This window comes from Protopterus annectens, chromosome 2.part2, assembly GCF_019279795.1.
Source record: "Protopterus annectens isolate FY-2018-M chromosome 2.part2, PAN1.0, whole genome shotgun sequence".
In the NCBI taxonomy this organism is placed as follows: Eukaryota; Metazoa; Chordata; order Ceratodontiformes; family Protopteridae; genus Protopterus; species Protopterus annectens.
In genome coordinates, this window is record NC_056730.1 from 520,220,827 (window position 1) to 520,239,478 (window position 18,652).

The window sequence follows — 18,652 nt, forward strand, 5'->3', positions numbered from 1 at the left end:
GGCCCTTAATGCAGTGCACATTAAAGTCACTGCTATGATTATGTTTGTCATGCAGATGTTCCAGAGATTTTAGTAACTGTTGAGGATATTTTGTGCCTAAGAATGTTTAGTGTACCACAGTTTTAGAAGTCAAGTGGTTTAGGTGTTGGACTGTGAATCTAGAGACCTGTGTATGAATCCCATAATCGGATCCAGTTATATATGTATTCTCCTCAGTAAGTTGCTTAAGTTCTTTATGCTTTAGTGTTTCCCTAGTAAAGGAATCTTGCATGTTAGAGACCACTTGGGTATCAGGGTAAGGGAAAAAAAAAAGGTATTTTTGCAAACAATGATGAGGCTGTTTTATCACATGCAAACTTTTTTTATTCTAAGTTAGTAATTTATATATGTATATATTTAAATTATTCTTTGCTTCTTTTTTAAAGCTTTTTGTTTGCGGTACTCTTGTTCAGGTAACTTGTGTACAGTAGTATATAATCTGTTTAAATGTAGTCTGAGGAGAGTGATTCAGCATAAGCATGCAACCTTAACTGTTGAAGTCTGCTGAATGTGCCTCTGCTTTCTGATGTACATGTAGCTGGTTAGAATGCAGTTCAGACATCGTTTAACTATATGACCTAGGTAGGGACAAATTCTGCCATTCCTTGTAGCCCTTAAGTGTTGTATTGTAACAAACAAAATTTTGCCAAAAGAACCCATGTAACTGTATCAGCATTTCTGTAATATTTCATACTGATCCATGTCAAGAGCAGACAAGTTGTGGCATAACACCACATTATTACAGATCTCCGGATGTTCTTCGTGTTTCACTGTTGCAGTCATTACATTTGGGTTATCTGCTTGCAGTAGCCCTCAGTCAGCCTGATTAACAAAGTTTTGGGTCCTGCGTCGGATGCTGTCCCTTCCTACATGAAGTTAGGTTGTCAGGAGTATAAAGCATGCAGCCGACGTCATTACATCAGACTTTCTTGCTGTGCGGTGCCCAAAGCAGAAGCAGTTTGCAAGTGCCGGTCGGCTGACTCCTGAAATTTTCGTTTTCGAGTTTCAGAACCAAAGTCTTCAACTAAAGCCAAGTACCCCATTGGGGAAACGTTTTCTTGCTCCTTACCGATGTCAGTAAAAGTTAATCATTGCTTTACTTGTGGAAAGCAAATACCTCACAAGGATTTTCATTCATACTGTATTCCTTGCCTGGGCCTTGACCACGACATACCTTGCTGTCGATTTTTGTGCTTTATTTAATCAGTGCACTATCTGTCGTCTGTATATTTTCACCTCTAAATATTTCGGTTCTCAGTTTAATTATCCAGAAATGTCGTTGGTTAGTTATCCGACTACCGTGATTCTGAAAAAACGCAAAGATTAAGACAGAGACAGGCCGCATAGGTCCAAAGCTGCCGACGACGCTTCTCCTAAGCCAGTCGCCAGTTCGCCGGTACTCAGTGAGGCGCTTTCGCAGCCCCTGATATACCCACTACTTCTGATTCGCAGGCCTCTACTGAGACCCATTCGGAGTCCGGTATGCCGTGAGATGCTTCAACTGTGGAACCTGCGGATGCACTACCTTGGATGGGTCCGGAGCCACTGTGCAGGCACCGGCTTCTGAGGATGTATTCAGGCCTACAGATTTGCATATTAAACAGACGCCTCTTTCTTCATTTAGGCCTAAACCTCAAACTTTGCCTAAGAAACCAACGCGCAGGCCGCATGCTCAGGCCTCTATGCCTAAAAAAAAAATGCTAAGAATGGCTGAAGATCTTATAACTTTAATCAGGGGAAGCCAACCCCCCCCCCCCCCCACTTCTAAGAGACCTCGGACTGAAGTTGTTTATGAATCTTCTGACCAGGATTCTGATTCTTCTGATGATCTGAATTTGCCCTTATCTACTTATGAGGATTTTGATGCAGAGGACTGTGTTCCCTCTGCTTCCCCTCCAGAGGATTTTTCTTTTGGTGAAACCTCACATACTCTGAGGGAGCATTTCCACTGGGAAAGCCAGGATTTTTCTGATTCAAAAAAGAGGCTTAGGGATTTCTTACTCCTGCCTCAGCATAGGCCTTTAGCTATACCTCCTGTATTAGACATTGTTGATTATGCCTTCTCGGAATCTAGTTTGGCCCCTGATTCTTTGCCTCCTGCTCCCAGAAAACCTGACCAATATTACAGGGTTCCTGATTCACACAAGTTTCTTTTTAAAAATCCTATTGCGAATCCAGTATTTCACAGGGACCCAAGGGCATTAAGGCTTCTACTGCTAAAAATCCTACCCCTTCAGATAGAGATTCCAGGGCGCTGGATAGATTGGGTAAGAAGGTTTACACTTCTGCAACCTTGGCCATTAGGGCTTTAAACTGCCAGTTTCATATGTTAAAGTATCAACAACATGTTATTGGGTTGCTTAAACAGAAAATGATGTTGATTCCTGACTGTGCTGAAAATAAAGAATTACGGGATTTAATGCATTCTGCTGAACAGGTCGGTAAACGTACTTTGCAATGTGGATTTGATTCATTAGAGGCCTCTTGCAGGGCTGCTGTTACTGGGTCTGTGCTCAGAAGGCATGCTTGGCTTAAGGAGAAATCTTTGCCTGATCATGTTAAAGCTAAACTGTTGGATGCTCCCTTAAATCAGGACCGCCTGTTTGGCAACAAAGCTGAGGAAGTTCTTAAAAAAATGGAAGATAAAGCTAAATCGATGCAAACGGTTAAAGATTTCTTGCAAGTTCAGCCTCCTAGATTTAATAGGCATTGGCCCTCTAAGAATTGGTCCTTTCCAGCCCCTTCCAGGTCTTCTCAAGCCAAACCCAGACGCAGCAGAAACCCCAGATTTCAGCCCCAGGGGACACACAAGACTAAGCAGTGGGGGATTTCTGCACCCAAATCTGGGAGTAGTAAGACTCCCCCCTATGGAAAACTGTATCAATGACTTGCCTGTAAAACTTCCATGCACTTCCCAACTGAATGCTCCTTTAGGCGGAAAGATTGGTATGCATGCCAAAAACTGGGAACTCATTACCCAGGACAAATGGGTTTTAAATAGTGTCCCAAGGATACAGATTTCACTTTCACATGTTACGAACACCAAGCGGGTGGCCAGAGGCCCAAAATCAAGTACTCTCTCTCAAGCATGGGGGCTATTCAGTTGGTACCAGAAAAGGAAAAGGGACAAGGTTTTTATTCAAGACTTTTCCTGGTACCCAGAAAAGGCAATACATGGCGTCCTATCCTGGAACCTCTCTATTCTAAACATCTTTCTGGTGATTCCAAAATTCAAAATGCTGACTCTTCACCAGCTGCTTCCTATGCTAGGCAAAGATGCATGGTTGGCAACACTAGACTTAAAAGAAGCATACCTGCACATCCTTATCAGGGAGTCTTGCAGAAGATGCATACGCATCAAAGCAGGCTACATGCAGGTTACATGCACTATCGGTTCTCTGCGCTGCCCTTTGGCTTATCTACTGCACCCAGGGTATTCACAAAGTGCCTAGCTCCAGTCATTGCATTTTGCAGGCAATTAAATATCCAAATATACCCATACCTGGACGATTGTCTAATTCAGGCAGAAAGCCAGGACATACTTTTGAATCATCTGGTCTTTGTTCAAAGGGTGCTGACTTGTCTGGGGTACACCATAAACGAAAAGAAATCACACCTGGTACCCTGTCAACAAATTACATTCCTGGGAGCAAGCTTGAATACAACTTCTCAGATGGCTTTCCTCACGCCAGAGAAACTGATTCATTTAACAGCCTACTTCAAACAAGTGGCCACAAAAAACCAGCTATCCGCAAGGCAAATACTGCAAGCCTTGGGGTTCATGGCCTCCTGCATTCTTCTAATTCCATATGCAAGACTGCATATGAGGAAACTACAATGGTATCTCTCAAGCCTATGGTGTCAACATTCACAGGATCTAGAAGCAATGATTCCTGTCATACCTTGCCTTCGCCTAGAGTTCCTTTGGTGGGCAGAAGCCTGCCACCAAAACAGGGGACTACCATTCACACTACCCCCTGCTGCCCAAACCTTAACAACATGGGCTCACCTGGCAGGGAAGTGCATTCAGGGCAAATGGAACCCAAGTCAAATGCACCTGCACATAAATCAAAAGGAAATGTTAGCTGTACAGAATGGTCTGACAGCCTTCAAAGGACCACATTCTTCCAGGACAACTAATGGTAAAGACTGATAACACCACTGTAATGTGGTACATAAACAAGCAGGGGGTACACATTCTTACCCCCCTCTGCAGACTAGCCATGGCATTGTGGAACACAGCCTTGAGTTACCAAGTGGATCTACAAGCTCAATTCCTGCCAGGAAAACTAAACACACTGGCAGACGGACTAAGCAGAAACCTCATGGACCCACGCGAGTGGAAACTGGAACCAAGGATTTTCAACATGTTGACAAGCAAGTGGGGGAGCCCAGATATAGACCTGTTTGCCTCCTCCCAGAACCTGATAGACAGGGGTCCAGGGAAGTAAATAGTGTGGGAAGAAATAGCCAGGGAATTGTTATGGCTAGGCTTGTATAGGCCCTAGGGCTGATAGCCTAGCACCAACCTATGAACCATCAATTGGACAAATGTTGCACAAGGATTCCCACAAGCTAGCTTGGAAAGTGGATGCTCTGTCCTTCAGCTGGAAAAACCTATCAGTTTATGCCTTTCCTCCTCTGCGTCTGCTCTCCAAGGTACTACTAAAGATCAAACAGGACAAGCCAAGGACGATTTTAATTGCACCAGACTGGCCACGCCAGCACTAGTACCCCCTCTTGCGCAGTGTGTCACGCTTGGCCCCATGGCACCTGCCTCAGATCTCCATCCCTGTTGTCTCAGCAGGAGAACCAGATTCTGCACCCTCAGCTGCAAACCCTGAACCTAGCAGCCTAGCTAATTGCCTAATTTCTCCTTTACCATCCCTTAGTAAATCAGTGATGGATATCATTTTAGAGGCTATGAGACCTAGTACTAGAAAATCTTATGCTGCAAAATGGAAAAGATTTTGTGCCTGGAATCGGTCTCAAGGGATGTGCACAGCAGTGCCCAATTTACCTCTGATTCTACAATACTTGACTGAGATGCTTCATAAGAGCTTGTCCTTTTCTTCCATCAAAATTCATGTCTCAACCATTTCAGCTCATTACAGCACAGAGCCTCCCCTCTTCTCTCACCCACTGCTCAAGCAGTTCCTCAGAGGGGCCAAAAATTTAAGGCCACCCAGGAGAGCTCCAACTCCAGCCTGGGACCTTAACTTTGTCTTGGAGAAACTCACTCTTCCTCCTTTTGAGCCAGCTGCTACTGCAGATTTAAAATTCCTTTCTTGGGAACCAGCTTTCCTTTTAGCAATTACTTCTGCAAGAAGGGTATCTGAATTACAGGCCCTTATGGCAGTGGAGCCTTTCATCATCTTTCATAAGGACAGGGTGCCTCTCAGAACCAGTCCCTCCTTTATGCCCAAGGTGGTATCCAGTGTGGCTGTTAATCAGTCCATTCACTTGCCTACCTTCTTTCCTAACCCACAGAACAAAGGGGAACAGATTATGCACTCCTTAGATGTGCACAGACAACTTGGATTCTACTTGGACAGGGCTAAACCTCAAAGGAAATCTGAACAACTGCTGGTAGCATTTGCTGCAGGGACAGAGGGGGAAGCTATTTCAAAGCAAACCATCTCAAATTGGATAAGCCACTGCATTCATTTCTGCTCCATGGAAAACCTACCCAACAGGGCATCAGACCCCATTCAACCAGGGCTGCATTTACCTCTACAGCCTTTCTCGGGGGAGTCCCTACCAGGGACCTCCTAGAAGCCGCGACCTGGAGTTCTGTACATACTTTCACCAAGCATTATCATTTGTCAATTTTCTCTAAATCCAGAGCTGGCTTTGCCACTGCAGTTTTGCAGGGCCTTATAGCTGTTCCTAATTCTATTTAAATTCCTCCTCCCAACCCTAGCTTTGGGAATCTACCCAAATGTAATGACTGCAACAGTAAAACATGAAGAACATAGTACAGTTGTGTACACTTACCATAAATGTAGCTGTTCATGTGTATTCACTGTTGCAGTCCTGGTTACCCTCCCTCCAGCCCCCTTTCTTCTTTTGGCTGTACCTCTGCTCTCCCTTACTATGCTCAAAAAGCTTTTTGGTGTATTTGCTTTTTTGTTGGAGGTATGTCTTTGTAATTATAGATTTAATTGCTTCCCATTAGGGGGGCACCTGACATCTGGGGCAAGAAAAACTGATGTAATGACGTCGGCTGCATGTTTTATACCCCTGATGACCTGACGTCATGGAAGAAGGGACAGCATCCGACGCAGTACCCAAGACTTTGTTCATCAGGCCATCTGAGGGCTACTGCAAGCAGATAACCCAAATGTAATGACTGCAGCGGTGAATGTACTTGAGCATCTACATTTATGATAAGTGTACACAACTGTACTTTATCACTGGTCGCAAACTCAAATTGCTATGAGTGCTGTATAGGACTAGCACAGCCATCAAAGGGCCACACTCTCAAAGAAAGGTAGTCAGTGCAGCTAAGAATGTATTGTAGTAGTTTCCTTTACCTAGAATGATCCTGGTTTGAGTGCTGTGAGCTTGAGAGCCCTCTTTATACAGTTACAGAAGATCACTAGTGGAAAGTGTAGATGATCCTTTCCTAAGCAGGAATTCATTACTTTGTTTTCTGTATTCTACTGCACTTAAAGTTGCCTAGCTATTAAATCACTTTTGAGTGTCTTCTCTCATTATTTTCTTTTACAATGTTTTTGCTGAATTTGAAGTTACAGCTATTAACTAAAATAGTGTTACACTGCATTTCAAGTGGTTTCTGTGCTGTGGCTAGATATTTACATCAGTTTTGAGTGGTTTCTGGGGAGATTTTGTACTTTTTCTGCATTTTTACTGTGTCTGCTCTGAATTTGAAGTTATTAATTGAAGTTTTTACAGTTTGCACTGCATTTCAAGTGGTTTTTGTGCTGTTAAGTGAAACAGTGTTGCTGCACTTATTTGTTGTGTTTTAGTTACTTTTCAGAATTACACCAGACAGCTAGATTTGGCCAGTTGTGTGAGTCATTTAGACGTTGTTGTGGTTATCCTAGTAGGGTGATTGATGCAATTCTGGGGAATATGTACAGTATTGATTAGAACTTTAGCTGTCATTCATTGGTTCTTTCCTTTCCACTATTATCTCCTATTGCAGGGAGCTGTACGTAGCGTCACAAGGTCAAAACATGCATGTCATAGATGCAGGCATTGTCAGTTGTAACTTTTCCTGATGTAACTAACTCACTCAAATCCTACCAGTAAGTAGGCTGTTGCTATGTACAGATGCAACACTCTACATGTAGCAGCATAACGTGCAAGCCAAACACCTAACATCGTAAAAGAAGCTCATAGCTACCCCAACAGTGCTACATTGTGCACCTTGGCCCACAGCCACTACAGAACCTCCCCACTACTGTTATGCTAGCTGTGCTTACCACAGTTGCTTTTAAACCCAAATTACCCAAATTACTTCTCTATGCAGATGTTCATATTTAACTGCTCAATCCACTCCTTAACCATTAATTATCTCAGTAGACCACAGAGCTTTATTTTAGTTAAACTCTGCAATTATCTGATAGACAAATCAAGTTTTACTTCACATTGGACAAAAAAGGTTAGCCTGCTTGTCTTCCCCCTGTAACCAGCCTCATAGCATTAGGTATCCTAAAACCATGTAGCCACTGCATTGTTTTCACAGATAATGTACTCTTGCTAAACATAAGTGCCTCTGTTTGCAAGAAGCGCAAATGTGTAAGATATGGAGGCCAGACTGCCCCCACCCAAAAAACAGACTGTAACCATTGCACTAACACATCACACACTACACACCCATCCCTTACACATAATAGAATATCAGATGCTGATGTGGTAAAGAGATTCTTACCTAAACCTCCTAGACCCATAATGATGAAGTCTCAGCAAAAATCAAACCTCTCTGAGTCATCTGGGTCTTCGATGTTCATGCTCCCATTCTTGGGGATGTTTACATCCACATTAATGGCTATAGATACAGTGCTGGGCTGGGGTTCTGATGCTGACAGACTCGGGAACCACCTTAGATGTTATAGGGAGGATAATCAGCTCTGCTTCGAGAAGGACCACAGAGCCTTCACCAAAACTGACTTGCAGTCCCTGCCACCCAGCAATGAGGCCTTCAGCTTTCTTATAAATCAACCCTTGGGTATAGCAGGATAGAAAGCCCCAAACTCCCTAAAGACTCATACTAGGTTCTCCAGGGGACACATGAACCCCATCTGGAAGTTCACAGCAAAAGGAGGCATGCAGACTCCCCTGTTGAGTCTTTAACTTCAGACACTGACTTGGATGATCAAGAGGGTTCCCACTTATCCTCTCTGTAAGATGCTTCCTTTGGTAAATCCTAGAATTACTGCACCAGCGGGTTTCCTGGCCCATTGACCCGCCCTGTCAGGAAGAGGAAGTGCTGTTTGAGGCTTACCATATTGCCCCCTCTACCACCTGGATGGTTCCTCTTGCTTAACCATTTTATAGATTTGGTCTCCAGGAGAACATGGCTGGAACAAGATTCTGCAGAGACCTTCCCTAGAAATACTTTGTCCCTCTAAGAAGGGCCCTCTGGTGGACTCCATAACTGTAGTAGCATCTACCAGGAGAACGTTATCAGACAATGTAGTGGCTGTCCACCTTTGAACAAGGAGGCTAGAGCATTGGACAGGATGGCAAAGCACACTCATGCCTTGGGCAGCTTTGACCCGAGATTGTTGAACTATGGAATACATATGAATTGCTTCAGAAGAGATTCAGTAGAACAGGCTTTAGACTGTTTGCAAAAGTCATCCACTTGAGTCCAGAAAACAGATCAAGGCTCTTGTGACAATGATGCCTAATATGTTTGACCTCTTCATGCGGCTGTTACATAATGTAGCTGTTAAGGCAGCAGTGACCATCATCACTGTGGATTGTCATGCCTGCCTCTGTTTGTGTGCTTTTGCTAATAACTTTAAAGTGTCTCACCAACACCCCTTATTCTTCTTCATTTCAACCTATGGTGAGAGACAGACTGCAGAAGCGAGAACAAGAAGGAAAAATGCCTGCTACAGGAGTTTGATTTGAGACCTGTCTGAGATTCTTCAGTAGGAATCGGAAGACGTCTAAATCCCTTTGGTTATGAAAGCTCCAGTGGCAACCCCTTTATCTTCCCTTCAACAAGGGTGACCTGGCAGAGGTGAACCCCTTTAATGGACTAAGCAAGAGATAAAAGAGGTCTGCAAAGCCAGGAATTTTGGGGTCCCTCTCCAGGCAAACAATCCCAACTTCGGTGAAGGCTTGCCAGATTGCTCTTAAGTGGAGGCAGTCAGAGGCGACTTGTCTCTCCACTCAGCTCCATGGATGGCTAATACACAGGGCAGATGAGTAAGAGACGTCATGTCCAGAAGCTGTACAATACCTTTTTCCCAACCTCTTCCCTGTCAGGTAGTGCCGCTTCCAAACATTCCACCCCACCAGTGCATAGTGGCAAAAGAGAGATACCACCAGACCATAGAGGGTCAAGAAACTGTTCCAGGTTCTTTTTGGTTCCTGTAAAACGAAGGACCTGAATCAGTTTGGAATCTCAGTGGTCTAAATCACTATGTCAAGAAGATTAGAATGATTACAGTGCAAGCAATTTTGCCATACCTGAAGGCAAACGATTGGATGTACTGCATGTACCTCCAGGATGTCTATGTACACATCAGAATTGCTAAGACGTTCAGGAGGTTTTTGTGCTTCTGGCCAGGAGACCATCACTTTCGTCCTACCCTTCTGGCCCACTACAGCCATCTGGGTATTTGTCAAATGCATGGTATTGGTCACCGCTCATCTGCGACTAAAAGAAATCAAAGTATTCCCTTAGTCAGACTTGCAGTTTCTAGCTGTTACCACAGAGTCTCTCATAAATGCTATAGATTACTTACTACAGATCTGCCTATCCTTGGGCATTTCATTTAACCACGATAAATCAAAACTTCGATCTTCTCAATCAGTTGTATTCATAGGATGCTGTCTGGACATAACAAATTCCAATTTGAGCCTTCTAGACAGAATTCAGAATCTCACCGAGATGATCCAGTACCTGCTAGGTCATCACAACTTCCCAGCCTTCTTGGTTTTAAAGGTTTCAGGTCTGGTGACCGTCACTATTGTTTTGGTTCCTCATGCACATTTGTTCATGAGAATCCTTCAGTGGATGCTGAGAATTCAGTGTTCCCAGCTAAGAGATCCCTTTAGCACATCAATATGAATAACTCAGCTTTACAAATGACATCTAAAATGGTGATTGACCTCTCCTGCAGTAACCTTGGGGAGAATCTTTTTATCCTTCTAACTCCATCAGCAACAGTCACTGTGGACCTCTCCTCTCTGGGCTTGGGGGGACATTAGGAGGGGAGAATGATCCAAGGTATGTGGATAGACTCAAAGGACAATCTTCACATCATTATCTTTGAAGTGGTAGCAGTTCTCCTTACATTGCAGGAATTAGAGGTTTTCTTCATCTGAAAGTAATCTTCTTGAAGTTTAATAACATGTCAGTGGTATGGTATATAAACAGTCAGACAGGAACTAAATCTTGCTCCCTTTGCAGAGAGACCATGAACCTATGGCAGTGGGCACTGGCTTAGTACTTGCAGCTCACATCTCTGGAAAAGTCAGCTGTCTAGTGGGCTGTCTCAGCAGATCCATTCTAATGCCTCATGAGTGGTCTCAATCTCAAAATAGCATAATTGATCTTCAGCTGCTGGGACCAGCCTTGCTATAATCTGTTTACTTCCCTGTCCAACACAAAATGTAGCAGGTATTTTGCCCTCATCCCTCCCAAGGGACAGTCACTGAGAGATGGTCTTGTTCGTTAGTGGGCCCCGGGCTTCTGTATGCCTCCTACCTGTAAGCCTTGGCATGCAAAGCAACAGTCATTCTCGTTGTTCCTTTTTGGGCCAGGCAAATCTGGCTTCCCTTGCTCAAGCCTCATGTAACAAACCACTCATGTCTTCTAAATCCCCAGTTGGATCTTCTTTCTCATGTGTCCAGACAGCCTCATCCTCAAATTAACCTCTTGGTTTCTCTAATTGTATCGATGGCCAAAGACCCTGCCTTATCCCAGTGTGTGATTCATATTTTGCCTGCGTCTGAGAAAGAATCTACCTTTAAAGTTTACCATTATAAATGGAAACATTTCTCTTATTGGGCTGATCAGCAAGGCATAGCTCATCTTCTCTGCCCCTGTCCCTGTTGTCCTCTAATTCCTGTCTTGTATATTTTGATGCTGGCTCTAGGTATTTCACAATCATGGTACAACTAGCTTATAGGATGTTCTTCGTGTTTCACTGTTGCAGTCATTACATTTGGGTAATCTGCTTGCAGATTGCCTTCAGTTGGCCTGATTAACAAAGTCTTGGGTCCTGCGTCAGTTGCTGTCCCTTCTTCCATGACGTCAGGTCGTCAGGGGGTATAAAACATGCAGCCGAAGCCATTACGTCAGTCTTTCTTGCTGAGCAGTGTCCAAAGCAGAAGCAGTTCACAAGTGCCGGTCGGCCGACTCCTGAAATTTTCGTTTTCGAGTTTCAGAACCAAAGTCTTCAACTTAAAGCTAAGTACCCCATTGGGGAAACTTTTTCTTGCTCCTTACCGATGTCAATAAAAGTTAATAATTGCATTACTTGTGGAAAGCAAATACCTCAAAGATTTTCATTTGTACTGTCTTCATTGCCTAGGCCCTGACCATGACGTACCTTGATGTCAGTTTTGTGCTTTATTTAATCAGCGCACTATCCGTCGTCAGTACATTTTTCCCTCTAAATATTTTGGTTCTCGGTTTAATTATCCAGAAATGATGTCGGTTAGCCATCCGACTACCGGGATTTCAAATAAAATGCAAAGATAAAGACGAAGACAGGCTGTCAGGGTCCAAAACTGCCAACGACGCTTCTCCTAAGCCAGTCGACAGTTCGCCGGTACTCAGTGAGGCGCTTTTACAGCCCCTGATACCCGCTACTTCTGACTCACAGGCCTCTACTGAGACCCATTCAGAGTCCAGTATGCCGCGAGATACTTCACCTGTGGAAGCCGCGGATGTCTGTACCTTGGATGGGTCGGCTCCGGCTTCTGAGGGTGTATTCAGGCCTATAGACTTGCATATTAAACCAACTCCACCTTCAATACTAAGGCCTAAATCTCGATCTATGTCTAAAAAACCGACGCCCAGGCCACATGTTCAGGCCCCTATGCCTACAAAACAAATGATCAAAATGGCTGGAGATCTAATTACTCTAATCAGGGGTAGTCAACCCCCCCCCCCTTCTAAGAGGCCTAGGGCTGAGCTTGACTATGAATCTTCTGATCAGGACTCTTTCTTCTAATTCTTGTAATGACCTGGATTTGTCCTTAACTACTTATGAGGATTTTGATGCAAAGGATTCCATTCCCTCTGCTTCCCCCCCTGAGTACTTTTCTTTTGGGGAAACTTTACATACTTTGAGAGCATTTCCACTGGGAAAGTCAGGAATTTTCTGATTCAAAAGAGAGGCTTAGGGATTTTCTTCTTCCAAGTCAGCATAGGCCTTTGGCTATACCTCCTGTACTCGACATTGTTGATGATGTGTTTTCGGAATCCAGTATGGCCCTTGATTCCCTGCCTCCAGCTCCTAGTAAACATGACAGATACTACAGGGGTCCTGAGTCCCACAAGTTCCTTTTTAAAAATCCTGTTGCAGATCCTGAAAGCATTTCTCAGGGGCCTAAAGGCATTAAGGCTTCTACTGCTAAACATCCTACCCCTTCTGATAGAGAATCCAGGGCGCTGGATAGATGGGATAAAAAGGTTTATACTTCTGCAACCTTGGCAATCAGGGCTTTAAACTGCCAATTTCATATGTTAAAATGTCAACAGCATATTATTGGACTGCTTAAACAGAAAATGATGTTGATTTCTGACTGTGTGGAAAATAAAGATTTACAGGATTTATTGCATTCTGCCGAACAAGTTGGAAAACACTTTGCAATGTGGTTTTGATTCTTTAGAAGCCTCTTACAGGGCTGATGTTACTGGGTCTGTGCTCAGATGGCATGATTGGCTTAAGGAGCAATCTCTGCTGATCATGTTAACATGAAATTGTTGGATGCTCCTTTAAATCTGAATGCTCTGACAGCCTTCAAGGACTACATTCTTCAAGGACAACTAATGGTAAAGACGGACAACACTACGGTTATGTGGTACATAAACAAGCAGGGGGGGTGCACATTCCTACCCCCTCTGCAGACTAGCCATGGCATTGTGGAACACTGCTTTGAGCTACCAAGTGCACCTACAAGCTCAATTCCTGCCAGGAAAATTGAATACACTGGCAGACGGACTAAGCAGAAATCTCATGGACCCACACGTGTGGAAGCTGGAACCATGGATTTCAACATGCTGACAAGCAAATGGGGGAACCCAGACATAGATCTATTTGCCTCCCCCCAGAACTACCAGTTGGACAAATCTTGCACAAGGACTCCCCACAAAAATGCCTGGAAAGGAAAGTGGATGCTCTGTCCTTCAGCAAAACCTATCAGTCTATGCCTTTCCCCCTCTGCCTCTACTCAGCAAAGTTCTGTTAAAGGTCAAGCAGGACAAACCAAGAATGATTTTGATTGCTCCAGACTGGCCACACCAACACTGGTACCCGCTCTTATGCAGTGTGTTACAAATATCTCCATGGCACTTGCCTCAGACACCTTCTTTGCTGTCTCAGCAAGAGAACCAAATTCTGCACCATCAGCTTCTAACATTGAACCTTGCAGCTTGGCTAATCAGTTAAATTCATCCTTAGCATCCCTCAGCAAACCTGTGATGGATGTCATCTTGGAGGCGAGAAGACCTAGTACTATAAAATTGTATGCTGACAAATGGAAAAGATTCTGTGCCTGGAACCAGTCTTTAGGGATGAGTACAGCAGCACCCAGTGTACCTCAGATTTTGCACTACTTAACGGAGATGCTTCACAAGGGCCCGTCTTTTTCCTCTATTAAAATCCACGCTTCTGCTATTTCAGCTCACTATAATGCAGAACCACCCCTCTTTTCTCATCCCCTGCTCAAGCAGCATCTCAGAGGGGCAAAGAACTTGAGACCACTCAGGAGAGCTCCTACTCCTGCCTGGGACCTTAACTTTGTTTTGGAGAAACTCACTTAACCTCCTTTCGAGCCAGCTGCTACTGCAGACTTAAAATTTCTTTCTTGGAAAACAGCCTTCCTTTTAGCAATCACTTCAGCTAGAAGGATATCTGAATTACAGGCCCTTATGGCAGTGGAGCCTTTCATCATCTTTCATGCAGACAGGATATTTCTGAGGACCAATCCATCCTTCATGCCCAAGGTGGTTTCCACTGTGGCTCTTAATCAGTCCATTCATTTGCCAGTCTTCTTTCCCAATCCACAGAACAAAGGGGAATGGATTCTGCATTCCTTGGATGTGCACAGACAACTTAGATTCTACTTGGACAGAACTAAATTTCAAAGAAAATCTGAACAATTGCTAGTAGTATTTGCTGCTGGGGCAGAGGGGAAGGCTATTTCAAAACAAATTATTTCTAAATGGATAAGCCATTTCATTCATTTCTGATATAAGCACGATGGCAAACCTATCCCCCAGAGGATCTGATCTCACTCCACCAGGGCTGCATCTACTTCTACAGCATTTGTCAAAGGTGTTCCTACCAGGGATATTCTAGAAGCTGCTACCCGGAGTTCTGTTAATACTTTCACCAAGCATTACTATTTACCAATTTTCTCTAAATCCAGAGCTGGCTTTGCCACTGCTGTCTTGCAGGGCCTTATAGCTGGTCCTAATGCTGTATAAATTCCTTCTCCCAACCATAGCTTTGGAAATCTACCCAAATGTAATGACTGCAACACTGAAACACAAAGAACATAGTAGAGTTGTGTACACTTACCATAAATGTAGATGTTCGAGTATATTCACTGTTGCAGTCCTGGTTACCCTCCCTCCAGCCCCCTGTTTGTCTCTGACTGTACCTCTACCTTCTTTTACTATGCTTAAAAGCCTTTTTTTTTGTATTTGCTTTTGGTTGGAAGTATATATTTTTGTGTTTTTTTAAATTTTATTTGCTCCCCATTTGGGGGGCACCTGACATATGGGGCAAGAAAAACTGATGTAGTGGCATTGGCTGCATGTTTTATACCCCTGACAACCTGACATCATGGAAAAAGGGACAGCAACTGACGCAGGACCCAAGACTTTCAGGCCAACTGAGGGCAACCTGCCAGCAGATTACCCAAATGTAATGACTGCAACAGTGAATACACTCTAACATCTACATTTATGGTAAGTGTACACAACTGTACTTTCTTAGTTTCATAGGTGTATACTAGGCTAGTAATCACTAGGGCCCTTGTAAGCCCAGCAGTGCAGCACAAATGTGACCCACAAATTTGTTTTATATAGGAGATAATTTATTGACTGCCTCTGTCTATCAGAGCCATAGGAGCCAGACCAGGGATGAATTTCCAATTACCCATCCATTGGTCAAAGTTGTGCTTAAATAGGGAGGGGGAGGAGCTCTGCTGAACATGGATGGGGAGCCTGTTCCAGAGAATGGGATTTGTTTAAGAAACAAGTTTCTCTCTCCAACATGTCCTATTTATGTCACAAGCAAAATGTAGGTGTTTTAATCTAGTAGTTCTGATGCTGTTTGTTTTGCAGATGTGCAAAGGGTTCATCAAAACAGGATCCAGGGATGCCTTTTATGCCAAGCAAAGATCACTTCTCAGAAGTCTGTATGATACTGAGTAAAGAGGCAGATCTTCTAAAGCGATCAGTGCATGACATTGTGTTTACTCTCTGTATCCTTTTTGTAAGGAACCTTTGCGTACTTGCTGCATGTGTCTGGTCAGATTCATAACGAAGGGGGCATTACACTCTATGGTGGATGTGATGAGGGTCAAGTACAGTAGTATGATCACCTCTCTGGACCTAGATGTCATGCCCTTGGTTATAAGTTGAGCAACATAGAAGGATTTTCTAATTCCACAATGGTTGACAACATTACACTCTGACAAACCACAGATTATGCAAGGCCTTTTTAAAGGGAGCCTTTCCTTTGCATCCTCCTGTGTCTGAGCTTTGGACCTTAGCTTTATGTTAGAGTCCCTAACTAGAACCCTCTTTGATCCAACATCTCCTGCAGAACTAAAATTCTTGTCATGGAAAACAGTCTTCCTAGTTGCCATCACTTTAGCCAGGAGAATTTCAGAGTTGCAAGCCCCATCTTCTGCACCATATTTGATATTTCACAATAAATAAATCCTTCCTTTATTCCCAAGATAGCAACCAAGACAAGTCTAAGCCAACATATTCATCTACCTGCATTCTTCACTAACCACTCCAGTAAGAAAGTGTACCTCCTACTTACTCTGGATGTGCATGGGCAATTCTGCTTTTACTTTGTCAGAACTAAGTCAATAAAATGGACTCTCAATTGTTTATAGCATTTGCTTTCAACGAGGTAGGTTGGAATGTCTCCACTATCACACTGTGTAGGTGGCTCTCGGATTGCATATCTGCTTACCCTTCAAAACTTTGCCAGCTAGGCCAAGAGATCATTCCACACGATATGTATCGCATGTTTCAGACACTCTACAATTAATGAAATTTGTGCAGCAGCAGCATGGTCTGTGTTGCATACATTTGCCAAGCAGTGCTCTGATATATCAGATTCCTTCTGGCAATTACAGTTAATCAGTATGTATTAGTAATCCCTTTCTCACTAGTCTCTGTGTGTCATAAAGTCACAGTTTACCACATCGTCTGCTGCCAGCCTGGTAATACTAAAGAGGTCGGCCACTCTTCTAAATTTGTTGACTGTATCCAGCATGATGTCAGTCCTAATAGCCACACCAAATGCCCACCATGGCCTAAATAAAATAATAAGCCTTCTTGCACTGAAGTACTAAAAAAAAAAAAATCCCTACCCAAACCACAGATACCTCTTCAATGAATGTTTAGTATGCAGGGCAGTCAGTGTCATACCAACTAGCAAACAGTATTCACAGATACTACAGAAAACGTAATTACAAAAAGGTATCATTCAGCTGGCAAGCCAAAGCTCTTAAGGCAGCAAAGCCAAGACAGTATGCGTGGTAGAGTCTTAGTCCTAGTTGACTCCACAGAAACACACACAGATGCATCACTCACCAGGCTGTGCAAAGATAAGGGTGATGGTTTATTTATTTTTTACTGTTTAATGTCCAGGAAAGTGAACTGGTCTGTTGACCCTTTTCATTTGTGACTCGTGCTCTATATAGAAAAAGTTGCCGTAAGAATATGATGTAAAACAGTTTTCGCAGAATGTAGTTGCATTAGAATTATTTACAACACTTTTGAAACCATAGTACTAAAGCAACATTATAAATTACAGGAATTGAGAATCGGTGCAGCAGTAGTAGATAAATTCATGTAACAAATCGGTGCAAAGTCTGCTACACCATGCTTTGCCTCTAAGTTAACCAAAGTAAATGTTTTTATATTAATGTATAGCAGTTCCAAGCTAATTCTGAATGTAGATGCTCCCTGAGAGCATTTTCAAAAGCATCACTGTGATGTCCTTCAAGGATGCATCTGCAGTCCTTACAAATGGGTTGTCCTGTCGTCAGGCAGCCCTTCGGTCGGCCGGATTCCAAAGTCTGGGTCTGGCCTCGGCTGATGTCGCACTTCACCCGACGTCATAGCTGCAGTTATTCGGGTATAAAGGTATCAGCCGATGCCATCTTCCTCAGTCTTTCTTGCCGCGTGGCGCCTGAAGCAGAAGCTGTTCGCAAGTGCCGGTCGGTCAGAACCAGAGATTACTACTACCGAAGACTTCTAAGTACCCCGTTGGGGACTCTTTCTTGCCTCAGCCGATGTCAGAAAAAGTGAATAACTGTTTAACTTGTGGGAAACAAATACCTCATAAAGATTTCCACTCTTACTGCTTACCTTGTTTAGGCCCAGACCACGACGTAGCAGCTTGTCTAGCCTGTGCTTCTTTCAACCGGCGGACGCTTAGACGTCGGTCGGAATTTGCTGAGGAGTTTTTCGGCACCGCTTTTGCTTACATTATGCCGTCGGATACTCCGACTACGCAAATATCTAAAAAGCGCAAGGAAAAGGACCGACACTCGCGGTCCGCGGTTTCGGCCAAAACCGTGGTTAAGCCAACCGCAAGTGTCTCTGTTTCGGCTGAAACAGAGTCCACGGTTCTTCCTTCGGCCGAAAGCTTACCTCCTACCGAGGCCTCATCCAGCATGGCTGAATCTGCTACTGAAATCCCACCCGCTCTTGCAGGTTCACAGGATTTATCTGATACTATCCCTTTGGATATTTCTACCCCTGCACGTGGAGCTGCTAGGCCACCTGCATCCATGTCGATTAAGGCCTTTGCCAGGGCTAAAGCAGCAAAATCTACCAAAACTGTGCCTGCTAAGACGCCCTCTCACAGGCCTAGCTCTAGTTCACAAATGCTTAGTCTAGCAGAGGATCTCATTTCTTTGATCCGGGGATCCCAACCACACCCAGACAGTGCCTCTCACCCACCTCCAGAGAAGA

General features: G+C 43.8%; 1 protein-coding gene across 1 annotated transcript in view; it reads left to right on the top strand.

Annotated features, from left to right (window-relative positions):
* Nucleotides 1–18,652, top strand: part of CHMP3 (charged multivesicular body protein 3) — a 547,243-nt gene that overhangs the window by 32,611 nt on the left and 495,980 nt on the right. The gene's annotated exons all lie outside the window — the stretch shown is intronic.